Source organism: Coregonus lavaretus (genome assembly GCF_964263955.1).
Source record: "Coregonus lavaretus genome assembly, chromosome: 17".
NCBI lineage: Eukaryota > Metazoa > Chordata > Actinopteri > Salmoniformes > Salmonidae > Coregonus > Coregonus lavaretus.
The window spans coordinates 765,485-778,248 of NC_140004.1; positions in this window are offsets into that span (position 1 = coordinate 765,485).

Here is a 12,764-nt window from a genome sequence, read left to right on the forward strand (position 1 = left end):
TGGGAAAGGGCAGTGTGGAGTGCAATAGAGATTGCATCATCTGTGCACTTGCATCTTTCAAAGCACTTCATGGCTACAGACGTCAGTGCTACGGGTCGGTAGTCATTTAGGCAGGTTATCTTAGTGTCCTTGGGAACGGGGACTATGGTGGTCTGCTTGAAACATGTTGGTATTACAGACTCAGTCACGGACATGTTGAAAATGTCAGTGAAGACACTTGCCAGTTGGTCAGCACATGCTCGGAGTACACGTCCTGGTAATCCGTCTGGCCCTGCGGCCTTGTGAATGTTGACCTGCTTAAAAGTCGAAGATACCCTTCTTAAACACCAACATTTCTACACTCATGAGGGTATACTTTCCTGTTAATGCTGCAGGTGCAGTAAAGAAGTGGGACCCGAAGGCCCTTGAGATAGACATTAAGGGTGCCATGGCAGAGCACTTAAAACATGCGCCAGCAAGAACTGGAGTCACTGGCTACCATAGAAATTGAGTGGCTGCTGAAAATACACATGCTACTGTATACAATTTTTTGTTATCAAATACTTTAATACTTTCTGTTTATTTGAACATATTTAAAGAAAGTGCCCAGAATCAACTACATCTATTGTAGGTATTTAGAAATTATTCCCTTTAAAATCCTACTATTTGAAAGTATTTTTAAATGCTTAATTCCAAATACGTTATTTGAAATACCAACGGACCTGGGGGCAATTTGCATGGGATTCTATTTGTATTTGAAAATTCTGTGTATTTGAGTATTTTCAAATGCATGCCAATACTTTCCAAGTGTATTTCCAAATACATTCCAATATTAAACTACTTCTGTTTTTCAAATAAAGAATGTCTAAATACTTACTTCCAAATGTAATTGAAATACCCTAAATAGTATTTGAACCAAGGTGACATTGCAGTATTAGAAACCGTTAAATAACATGCATGTGAAATGTGCCTATTTGATTTAGAACATTCCTGAATAAATATTAAATAATTGAATCCCTTTTCCTTTTTTCACTTTTCAACATCTTTTCAATGTCCATGAAGGACGTCTTTTCAACATCCGTGAAGAATGTATTTTCAACATCCGTGAAGAATGTCTTTTCAACGTCCGTAACAGACTTCTTTTCAACATCATTAAATGATGTCTTTCTAACATCCATAAAGGAAGTATTTTCAACGTCCATAAACAATGTATTTTTGACGTCCGTATAAGACGTATTTTTTATGTCTGGAAAATACGTATTTTTGATGTCCATATAAGATGTATTTCCGACCTCCGGAAAATATGTATTTTCAACATCCGTATAAGACTTATTTTTCTGCCCGGAAAATATGTATTTCCAATTTCCGGAAAATACATATTTTCACCTTTCATTCAGAAACTAAAATGCTTAATTTGTGCTTAAGGTGTTTAAAATATGTATTTTCAATGCCATTTTGCATACTGGGAGTAATGTACAGAGCATGTATGGGTAGGATGAAATGATATACCATAGTTAAAATCAAAACAATTGACCCCCTTCATACTGTATGTTATAGTTCAATGTCTACATTATGGTCATCAGTGGAGTCTTATGATCCAGGGTCCACAAATCTTGTTAAAATTAGGACACTTGTTTTGTTGATAGATACTCATGACAGACCACAGTACTGTGTTGAGTTGCTCTGCCCGGAGTTCCTCCTGTGACTATAATTGAGCTCTTGCAGTGTTTTAATCCCATAGCTGTGTATGTCATTATCATCATAGGACACCTACATACTCCTGGAGGGGACTCACAGCAGTATGCAGCCTTGTTAGCTCATCAATAGTTTGGAAGGATATACGATCCTACAAGAGTAGCAAGTATCTGTTTTTGATTCAATATGTTGCTGTTGGTATTGTCTTGCTATGGCAATTGAATTTAAATGCTCTGTCGCTTTGGATAAAAGCGTCTGCTAAATGGCATATTATATTATTATTATAATAGCCTACTTAATAATTGCTGTTTGAACTGTCTGATTGCTCAGTACTTGTGACTGTTGCTGTGGACTTGGATTAGTTTCAGGCCTATTTGTGTAATTGTCTTGCTAATTCGTAGGCTTGTTGTGTTTTAGGGGGTGTTTTCTTCACCTCTGTTAGGCAAACAGCAATTAGTGTTAGTACTTCAGTCTCCCTGTCACGTTCGTTGAATGACGGGTCAGACCAAGGCGCAGCGTGATATGCGTACATGTTTATTAAACTTTAAACACACGACAAAACAACAAAGGAAACTAAACGTGAAGTCCAAGGTAGAACACACAACATACCTTACAAGGAACAAGATCCCACAACTAGACAGTGCCAATAGGCTGCTTAAGTATGGTCCCCAATCAGAGACAACGAGCGACAGCTGCCTCTGATTGGGAACCACACCGGCCAACATAGAACTAGACATACTAGATCCTCATACATAGAACAAGCACAACAAGGAATATACACACCCTGACTCAACATATAAGCGTCCCCTGAGTCAGGGCGTGACACTCCCCTTCTTTTTTCAGCGGCGGTCTTTACAAGTGGCGGTGTTGTCGCCGAAACAAAGACGTTCTGCCAAGTTTTTCTGCCAAGATATTCGAGGAAGGAAAGAGAGGAAGGCTCCACACCACTCTCTCAATTGAGTATCTTACCTAGTTATCTTCTGATGATCTCATTTTGCTCTTTTGTAGCTTTGTCAAGTATGTGCGTGTTTCCTATCCCTTTTTGCTCATCTCCTTGTAGGTTTCACAGACGCTCCCCACCCCTTGGCTGGAACCCTTCTAATTTAGTGTACCCTGCGCGACTACCCATCTGGAATTCCTAGTCTCCGGCAGCGTTTGGAACTGTCGATCTGCGGTCAAGAAGGCTGAGTTCATCCTTACACTTTTTCGGCCCTGACGGAGACATGGATTACCCAAGAGAACACTGCTACTCCAGCTGCTCTCTCATCATCTGACAATGTGTTTTCTCATAGTCCGAGAGAATCTGGTCGTCGCAGTGGTGGCACAGGGTTACTTATTTCTCCATAGTGGAGGTTGTCTCTTTTCCCCTCTCTCTCACCTGTCTATCTCCTCATTTGAATTTCATGCGCTCACTGTCACTTGTCCACTCAAGCTTAACATTGTTGTCATCTATCGCCCACCAGGTGCCCTCTGAGAATTCTTCAGTGAGCTTGACACCTTGATAAGCTCATTTCCCAATGATGGCTCACCACTCATCGTACTTGGCGACTTCAAACTCCTGACGCCTGACTTCGATTCATTTCTTTCCACTCCTTTCCTCTTTTGACCACAACCTTTCCCAGTCCCCTCTCACTCATAAGGCAGGGAAGACACTTGACCTCATCTTTACTTGAGGCTCTTTGCCTACTAACCTCATTGTAACCCCTCTCGTTGTCTCTGATCACTATTTTGTTTGCTTTTCTCTCCATCTCTCTTCCAAACCTACCCACATAGACCCTACCCAGATGGTCATGCGCCATCGCAATCTTTGCTCCTTCTCTCACACTACTCTCTCCTCTTCTATCCTATCATCTCTCTCTTCTGCTAAATTCTTATCCCTCCTGTCTCCTGAGTCCCTTTCCACATCCTTGGACTCGCTGTCCCCTTTTCCTCCCGGCCGGCTTGGCCCTCCCCTCCAGCTCCGTGGCTGAGCGACTCACTGCGTGCTCACAGAACAGGGCTGTGGGCAGCTGATCTGCTAAAGCCGCTTTATATCACTCTAAATTTCAAACCTCCACCTTCTCCTCTCTCCTTAACCCTCCCCCTCCTCCCACTCCCTCCCCCTCTCTGCGGACGACTTTGTCAACCACTTTGAAAAAAAGGTTGACTACATCTGCTTCTGCTGAGTCCACTGGTCCCACTCAGACAAAACTACCCTACGCCTTGACCTCTTTCTCCCCCTGAAATCCTCGACTAGTGATGTCCGGCCGCCCGACAACCTGCCCACTCGACCCCATCCCCTCCTCCCTTCTCCAGACCATCTCTGGAGACATTCTACCATTCCTCACTTCCCTCATCAACTCACTCCTGACCACTGGCTGCGTCCCCTCTGACTTCAAGATGGCAAGAGTCCCTCCCCTCCACAAGAAACCAAAACTCGACCTCTCTGACGTCAAAAACTACAGACCAGTATCCCTTCTGTCTTTTCTTTCCAAAACACTTGAGTGTGCTGTGTATGACCAACTCTCTTCTTGACCCTTACCAGTAAGGCTTCAAGGCGTCTCACAACTGAGAATGCTCTCCTCTGTCACAGAGGCTCTCTACTCTTCCAAAACTGACTCTATCTCCTCTGTTCTTATCCTCCTAGATCTATCCACTGCCTTCAACACTGAGAACCATCAGATCCTTCTCTCCACCCTCACAGGGCTGGATGTCTCAGGCTACGCACACTCCTGGAATCCATCCTATCTGTCAAGGGTCGCTCCTACAAGGTGGTGTGGAGAGAATCTGTGTCTGCACCACGTACTCTCACTACTGGTGTACCAGAGCTTGGTTCTAGGCCCCCTCCTCTTTTCTCTTTACACCAAGTCACTCGGCTCTGTCATATCCTCACATGGACTCTCCTCAACTACCTTTCTCCTTCCCCCCCTTCTGACACCCAGGTGGCAACACGCATCTCTGCGTGCCTGGAAGATATCTCAGCTTGGATGTTGACCCACCACCTCAAGCTCAAGCTCAACAAGATGGAGCTGCTCTTCCTCCCAGGGAAGGCCTTCCCGCTCCAAGACCTCTCCGTCACGGTTGACAACTTCATGGTGTCCCCCTCCCAGAGTGCAAAGAACCTTGGCGTGACCCTGGTCAACACCTGTCATTGAAATTTACCCCCCCCCCAAAAAAACAGTTTACGTTCATGACTTTTTGCTAATCTTATGTATTTTACACATAGATTCCACGTCACAATATGTTCACAAATTACACTTAAACAACTTTGATTCAATCAGTTTGAGCCCAGTGGGTAGTGATAGTGATGCACAAACTAGGCCTATTTGAAACATTGCCATCTCCTAGCAGCATTTACACGCCAGATTCAGTAGCTTGAAAACTCCCCAAAAGCTAGAAAACCCTATAACATTTTTGACCAAAGTAAAAAATAAAAAATAAATAAAAAAACGGAACATAATTCATGATGGATTATATTTTAGTTAGTTTTGGAATCAAAGATAGTTTCAGTATAGTTTTCGTTTTTTCCAAACGGCTTGTTAATTATTTTATTCAAGTTTACTAAATAGTTTTTTTATGATTCGTTTTTGTTGTCGCTTACTATAATTCAAGAACCATATTTCAAGATCCATATTTTTGTGTTTTTAAGGTAAAGGACACCTGACCTTATATTTAAAGTAGGGCTGTCAAAAATAGCGCGTTAACGACGTTAATTAGTTGTTTGCTGTTAATTACGTCAATTTTTTTAACGCATTTCACGCATGCGCAGTGTGACAAATTATTCAGGTCAGGAAAGTGGTTGGGAGCTAGAGGCGAGATGGAGCAAGGTGAGCAAAGTGGGCCTATTGACGGATTGAAATATAAAAAGAATGATGATGGTACAGTTAACAAGTACAAGGTTATTTGCAAGATTTGTAAGAAGGAGTTTCAATTTCACCGGAGCTGTTCAAGCTTGAAGTACCATGTCAACGCCAAACATGCGTTTGCTGGGCCGTCAGATTCAGCAAGTGGTTTGCGCCAGACCACGCTGAATGTTTGCAGGCAATTAACAAAATCAACCTCAGATAATTTGACCAACACAATAGCAAAATGGATTGCAAAGGATTGTAGACCCATTAGCATTGTAGAAGACTCAGGTTTCCTTGATGTTTTGCAAGTGGCGTCTCAAGACTCATTCTATAAGCCATCGTCAAGAGCCACAGCCAAAGACAAATATTATGGTGTGTAGTATGTTTCAGCTTGATTTAAAACACCATTATTTGGCTGTGTTAATAAACAGACATAATATGAAAATTATGTATCTGTGTCCTGTTATTTATCTTTTGGTATGCATTTCAGAAAAAAAATGGTTAGGATTCAGGTGTAATTGCAAATAGTGATTAATCATGATTAATCCACTGAAAATTCTGATTAATTTGATTAAAAATTTTAATCATTTGACAGCCCTAATTTAAAGCATTTTGGAATCCACATTTTACACTAAATAAGAAGTGATATTTCCTAGGGACAGACCAGGAATGACGAAGCTGGCTGAACTGTGGTGACTAGAACACACTGTAGTCAAAGACAGTACAGTATGAAGATATGCAGAAACTGCTTCTCCAATATAAATCCCTAATCACACTTGTAGGCGATGTCATGGTGATGTTAGCTAGCATAGCTCATGAACAGAAACATGTCATCTGGTCAAATGGTCGTATTGTGCATGTCATGGTTGTCAAATGAAAGGCATTCCTTCGATATAAAGTTGTTTCTGACAAAAATTACAACGTGTCAGTTTGTCACTTTCACGTGGTTGTAGTAATGAGAGGTTGAGCTACTTAAGTTTTGCCTTTAGAATTCTAGAAAATTATCAACTAAGGACACATTTTTTATTTCTCCCATTGACATGCCAAACCCCAAACCGGTCTGTAGAGTCTGCTTCGTGACGCGATCCCGGAAGTATCGCGACGTTGCGGAGCAAGGCGCCACTCAAAGGAGTGATCAGTGTGGTGGCGTTGAGTGTAGAGCACAGAAGGATGGCGGCAGCTTAATTGTGGAGGATGGCTTGTGGTAATGGCTGGAGCGGAATAAGTGGTATTAAACACATGGTTTCTATTTGTTTGATGCCATTCCATTTGCTCCAAATCAGCCATTATGAGCTGTCCTGCCCTCAGCAGCCCATCTAGCAAAATGTTGTTGAAAAGACGACTATGCCGGACGTCCAATCGACGTTTGGTTTTGGTTGAAAGAAAATACGTATTTTTCAGGTCGGTGTTTCAACGACTTGAAAACAACATAATTTCAACGTACTTGCATACACAGACACAGTATCAAAAATGGGTCTATGAACAATTTTATTACCAATCATACATCACTCCAGTATTTACACACAGTATTTATTTACAACATTCAAGTGCTAATGATCTTTATTCCACTGCTGAAGAAGCATGACTCAAATCACCTACTCATATTTCAAACATCCAGTGTGACAAAATATACATTTTTTATTATTCCATGTCTCACCATTAAGTAAATTACTGGCAACACATTAACAAAAGTGTTTCCATTCGGTTTTCATATTTCATATTTACATTGTATGTAACATTTAGTAATCATAATTATTTATGCAACCAACTGAGTAAAATTTTATATTTTGGGTTGGACATTGCATCCTATTGTTACTCTTTTGGAAAACCAATGAACCGACAAACAACCAACTTTTGCAAAACCAATGAACAAATGTGAAAAAGCAACATACACTACCGTTCAAAAGTTTAGGGTCACTTAGAAATGTCCTTGTTTTCGAAAGAAAAGCACATTTTTTGTCCATTAAAATAACATCAAATTGATCAGAAATACAGTGTAGACATTGTTAATGTTGTAAATGGCTATTGTAGCTGGAAATGGCTGATTTTTTTATGGAATATCTACATAGCGTACAAAGGCCCATTATCAGCAACCAGGCAGAAGAGTATGCATAGTGTGATTATAGGTTTGAGGCCAGGGTTTTATGCCATGGAAGCAGATTACATAGTCACAGGCCATAAGTCTCGGAGGTGTAAACATACAAATCAACTGAGAATATTAATTATGTTTTATTTTCTGTTCATTTATAAGTAATTTCAAAGTTTGTATAATGTTGAACAGTATGGAGTTGCTATTCAAAACGGAGGGACTGTTGGATTCTAGCCTCAAATATACTTATTAATGGTACCATACTAGAATGTATTAATTACTTGACATGTATAAGGAATGTGCATTCGGAAAGTATTCAGACCCCTTCACTTTTTCCAAATGTTGTTAAGTTACAGCCTTATTCTAAAATGGATTAAATAAAAATCCTCATCAATCTACACACAATACCCTATAATGACAAAGCGTAAACAGGTTTTTGCAAATGTTTTAACACAAAAAAACAGAAATACCTTATTTACATAAGTATTCAGAACATTTGCTAGGAGACTCGAAATTGAGCTCAGATGCATTCTGTTTCCATTGATCATCCTTGAGATGTTTCTACAATTTGATTGGAGTCCACCTGTGGTATATTCAATTGATTGGACATGATTTGGAAAGGCACATACCTGTCTATATAACATCCCACAGTTGACAGTGCATGTCAGAGCATAAACCAAGCCATGAGGTCGAAGGAATTGTCCGTAGAGCTCCGAGACAGGATTGTGTCGAGGCACAGATCTGGGGAAGGGTACCAACAAATGTCTGCAGCATTGAAGGTCCCCAAGAACACGGTGGCCTCCATCATTCTTAAATGGAAGAAGTTAGGAACCACCAAGACTCCTCCTAGAGCTGGCCGTCCGGCCAAACTGAGCAATCGGGGGAGAAGGGCCTTAGTCAGGGAGGTGGCCAAGAACTTGATGGTCACTCTGACAGAGCTCCAGAGTTCCTCTGTGGAGATGGGAGAACCTTCCAGAAGGACAACCATCTCTGCAGCACTCCACCAATCAGGCCTGTATGGTAGAGTTGCCAGACAGAAGCCACTCATCAGTAAAACGCACATGACAGCTCACTTGGAGTTTGCCAAAAGGCACCTAAAGGACTTGAAACCAAGATTGAACTATTTTGCCTGAATGCCATGCGTCACGTCTGGAGAAAACCAGGCACAGCTCATCACCTGGCCAACACCCTCCCTACGGTGAAGCAAGGTGGTGGCAGCATCATGATGTGGGGATGTTTTTCAGCGGCAGGGACTGGGAGACTAGTCAGGATTGAGGGAAAGATGAACGGAGCAAAGTACAGAAATATTCTTGATGAAAACCTCCTGCAGAGCACTCAGGACCTCAGACTGGGGCGAAGGTTCACCTTCCAACAGGACAAAGACCCTAAGCACACAGCCAAGACAACGCATGAGTGGCTTTGGGACAAGTCTCTAAATGTCCTTGAGTGGCCCAGCCAGAGCCCGGACTTGAACCCAATCTAACATCTCTGGAGAGACCTGAAAAAAGCTGTGGAGCGACGCTCCCCATCCAACCTGACAGAGCTTGACAGGATCTGCAGAGAAGAATGGGAGAAACTACCCAAATACAGGTGTGCCAAGCTTGTAGCGTCATACCCAAGAAGACTCAAGGCTGTAATCGCTGTCAAAGGTGCTTCAACAAAGAACTGAGTAAAGGGTCTGAATACTTATGTAAATATGATATTTACGTTTTATATTTTTAATAAATTTGCTAAAATCGCTATAAACCTGTTTTTGCTTTGTCATTATGGGGTATTGTGTATAGATCGATGAGGGCGGAAAAAACGATTTCATCCATTTTAGAATAAAGCTGTAACGTAACAAAATGTGGAAAAAGTGAAGTGGTCTGAATACTTTCCGAATGCACTGTATATGTTGGGGTCAATGAAGGGTGAATAGGAACTTGGTGTATGGAAAGTTACTGAGAAAGACAAGGGGCAGTGCAGAAAGTTCATATTCTGTTCCATGTTTCTAAGGAGGGAGGCGAAGGCAATAGTTTGTCTCTGATAAGGCAGGCCAGCTGCGGAACAAGGGAAGAGCGAGGAATTCGGCTTGAGGTCAAGTCAACAGATGAAGTGAGAAGAAACCTCTGGGAGGGGGGCCAGAGGGGCCCAACACAACGACCCTCCTACTACAGTCCTATCTCACACACATACACTTCCACGCCCACAAAGGTTCTAGCATCAGGCAGGGCTATGACCACACCAGTGAGAGGAACCAATTAAGTTCCTGCCTAGCAACAGAGATGTATTGGCTGTCTAGATGTGTAAGGAGTTGACCCCGCCTAGTAGGAAGTTATATGTGCTTGTATAATCATGCTTTGTCTTTGCAGCTGTATGACCCAGTGGGTGAATAAACTTGGTTTGAGCTTTTTTTAGTCATCCGTTTGAGTTTTTACTCTGTTTGTTCAGAAACTAACACCTCAAAACACGTCCTCAAAACAGCTATCACGGAAGATTTTTCAATTCCAACAATGATAGATTGAATAAAAGCATAGTACAGAATGAATGACTGACTGCCCAGTTCACCATCAGTTCACCATCAGTTCACCATCAGTTCACCATCAGTTCACTATCAGTTCACCATCAGTTCACCATCAGTTCAGCATCAGTTCAGCATCAGTTCACCATCAGTTCACCATCAGTTCACCATCAGTTCACCATCAGTTCACCGTCTCACCTCATACTTGTATTGGAGCAGAAGCAGTTTATGGGTGATGTCAAACTGGGCCTTTTTGTTCTTGAACACCAGGTTCCCCATGATCCTGGACCTCTGACAGGCCTACAGGAAAAATAACACTTACATTACGAGAGAAAGAAATGGGACAAAGACGCAGACAGTTTGACACCTTTTTATAACCTCTAGCCATCTCCCCTTCCCTTCCCTGTTGACAGCCTGCACCAACCCAGTGAGCACTCTCCAGCCAGCACTCCGGGATGTTCTCCAGCAGCTTCCAGCACACCCTCTGCCACACTATGTCTGAGATCATGCAGGAGGAGAAGCGAGGAGCCAGCACCTCAAACACTAACCCTGCAGAAAGAGTGAATCAATTATGTAACTCTTCTGATGAATGGAAAAGTATTGCAGTTGACAATCATCAATGCAGGAGGAACACATGTTGAATGTAGCCTTGCTTACCATTGTGTCCCTGAACACAAGCATTCCCCCGTGCATGGGCCACAAAAATCAGGAAGCAGTCTTTTCCATCTGGTAACAACACAGTGTATTGACAGTGAGTGACACATAATAACATACATGTTCGATGTAGACAGTGAAAGTGAAAACAGCCATAAATAGGCCCTTAATCAGAATGTACTATACTGCATTAAATAATTACTATCTTCCTCATGGACATACAAACCTCTGAGCCTGACAGGTTCTCGCCAGTGCAGTCTAAGGAAGTTTATAAAAGCCAATTAAATGCTTAGTCCCCCCTCCCCATAATCAAACAAGTATAATGGCAAAGTTAAGAGCTTGTCAGTGAAATATAACCATATTGAATCGTTTTCCCCAGTATAAACATGTATCATTCTTGTATCGTATCTGCATATGTATCGGATTGTCCTGAAAGGGAAAAATACCCCCTAGTGGATATATAGCGTTTTGGAAGGGAAATTATTGTAATTTATTTTATGTTTTAACATCAGCTATGCAAAAACCCAACTATTACATGACATACCTTGTGTAACAGCCCACAAACACCACGCTGATCTGTGAAAAAAAGCAAAAATGAGCCTTGGCATGGCAACATATTGTAAAAACTGTTCTGTTGATATTATCCTACCATGACAGTTAACAGTTATGCCACTGGTATGACAATAATATCACTAGCTAACTATTACAGTTGTCACTCAGCAATAAAGTGAAGTGCATCACAGCCTGTTATGTGCATCACAGCTATTACTAGCCTGTTCAACCTCTCTTTCGTAAAGTCTGAGATCCCCAGAGATTGGAAAGCTGCCGCGGTCATCCCCCTCTTCAAAGAGGGTGACACTCTAGATCCAAACTGTTACAGACCCATATCCATCCTGCCCTGCCTTTCAAAAGTTTTTGAAAGCCAAGTCAACAAACAGATCAACGACCATTTCGAATCCCACCGTACCTTCTCCGCTATGCAATCCGGTTTCCGAGCTGGTCATGGGTGCACTTCAGCCACGCTCAAGGTCCTAAACGATATTATAACCGCGATCGATAATAGACAGTACTGTGCAGCCGTTTTCATTGACCTGGCCAAGGCTTTCGACTCTGTCAACCACCGCATTCTTATTGGCAGACTAAATAGCCTTGGTTTCTCAAATGACTGCCTCGCCTGGTTCACCAACTACTTCTCAGATAGAGTTCAATGTGTCAAATCGGAGGGCCTGTTGTCTGGACCTATGGCAGTCTCTATGGGGGTGCCACAGGGTTCAATTCTTGGGCCGACTCTTTTCTCTGTGTATATCAATGACGTCGCTCTTGCTGCTGGTGACTCTCAGATCCACCTCTACGCAGACGACACCATTTTGTATACATCTGACCCTTCATTGGACACTGTGTTAACAAACCTCCAAACGAGCTTCAATGCCATACAACACTCCTTCAGTAGCCTCCAACTGCTCTTAAACACTAGTAAAACTAAATGCATGCTCTTCAACCGAACGCTGCTTGCACCCGCCCACCCGACTAGAATCACTACTCTCGACGGGTCTGACCTAGAGTATGTGGACAACTACAAATATCTAGGTGTCTGGTTAGACTGTAAACTCTCCTTCCAGACTCACATTAAGAATCTCCAATCCAAAGCTAAATCTAGAATCGGTTTCCTATTTCGCAACAAAGCCTCCTTCACTCATGCTGCCAAACATGCCCTCGTAAAACTGACTATCCTACCGATCCTTGACTTCGGCGATGTCATTTACAAAATAGCCTCCAACACTCTACTCAGCAAATTGGATGTAGTCTATCACAGTGCCATCCGTTTTGTCTCCAAAGCCCCATATAATACCCACCACTGTGACCTGTACGCTCTTGTTGGCTGGTCCTCACTACATATTCGTCGCCAAACCCACTGGCTCCAGGCCATCTATAAATCACTGCTAGGCAAATCCCCGCCTTATCTTAGCTCATTGGTCACCATAGCAACGCCCACCCGTAGTCTGCGCTCCAGCAGGTATAT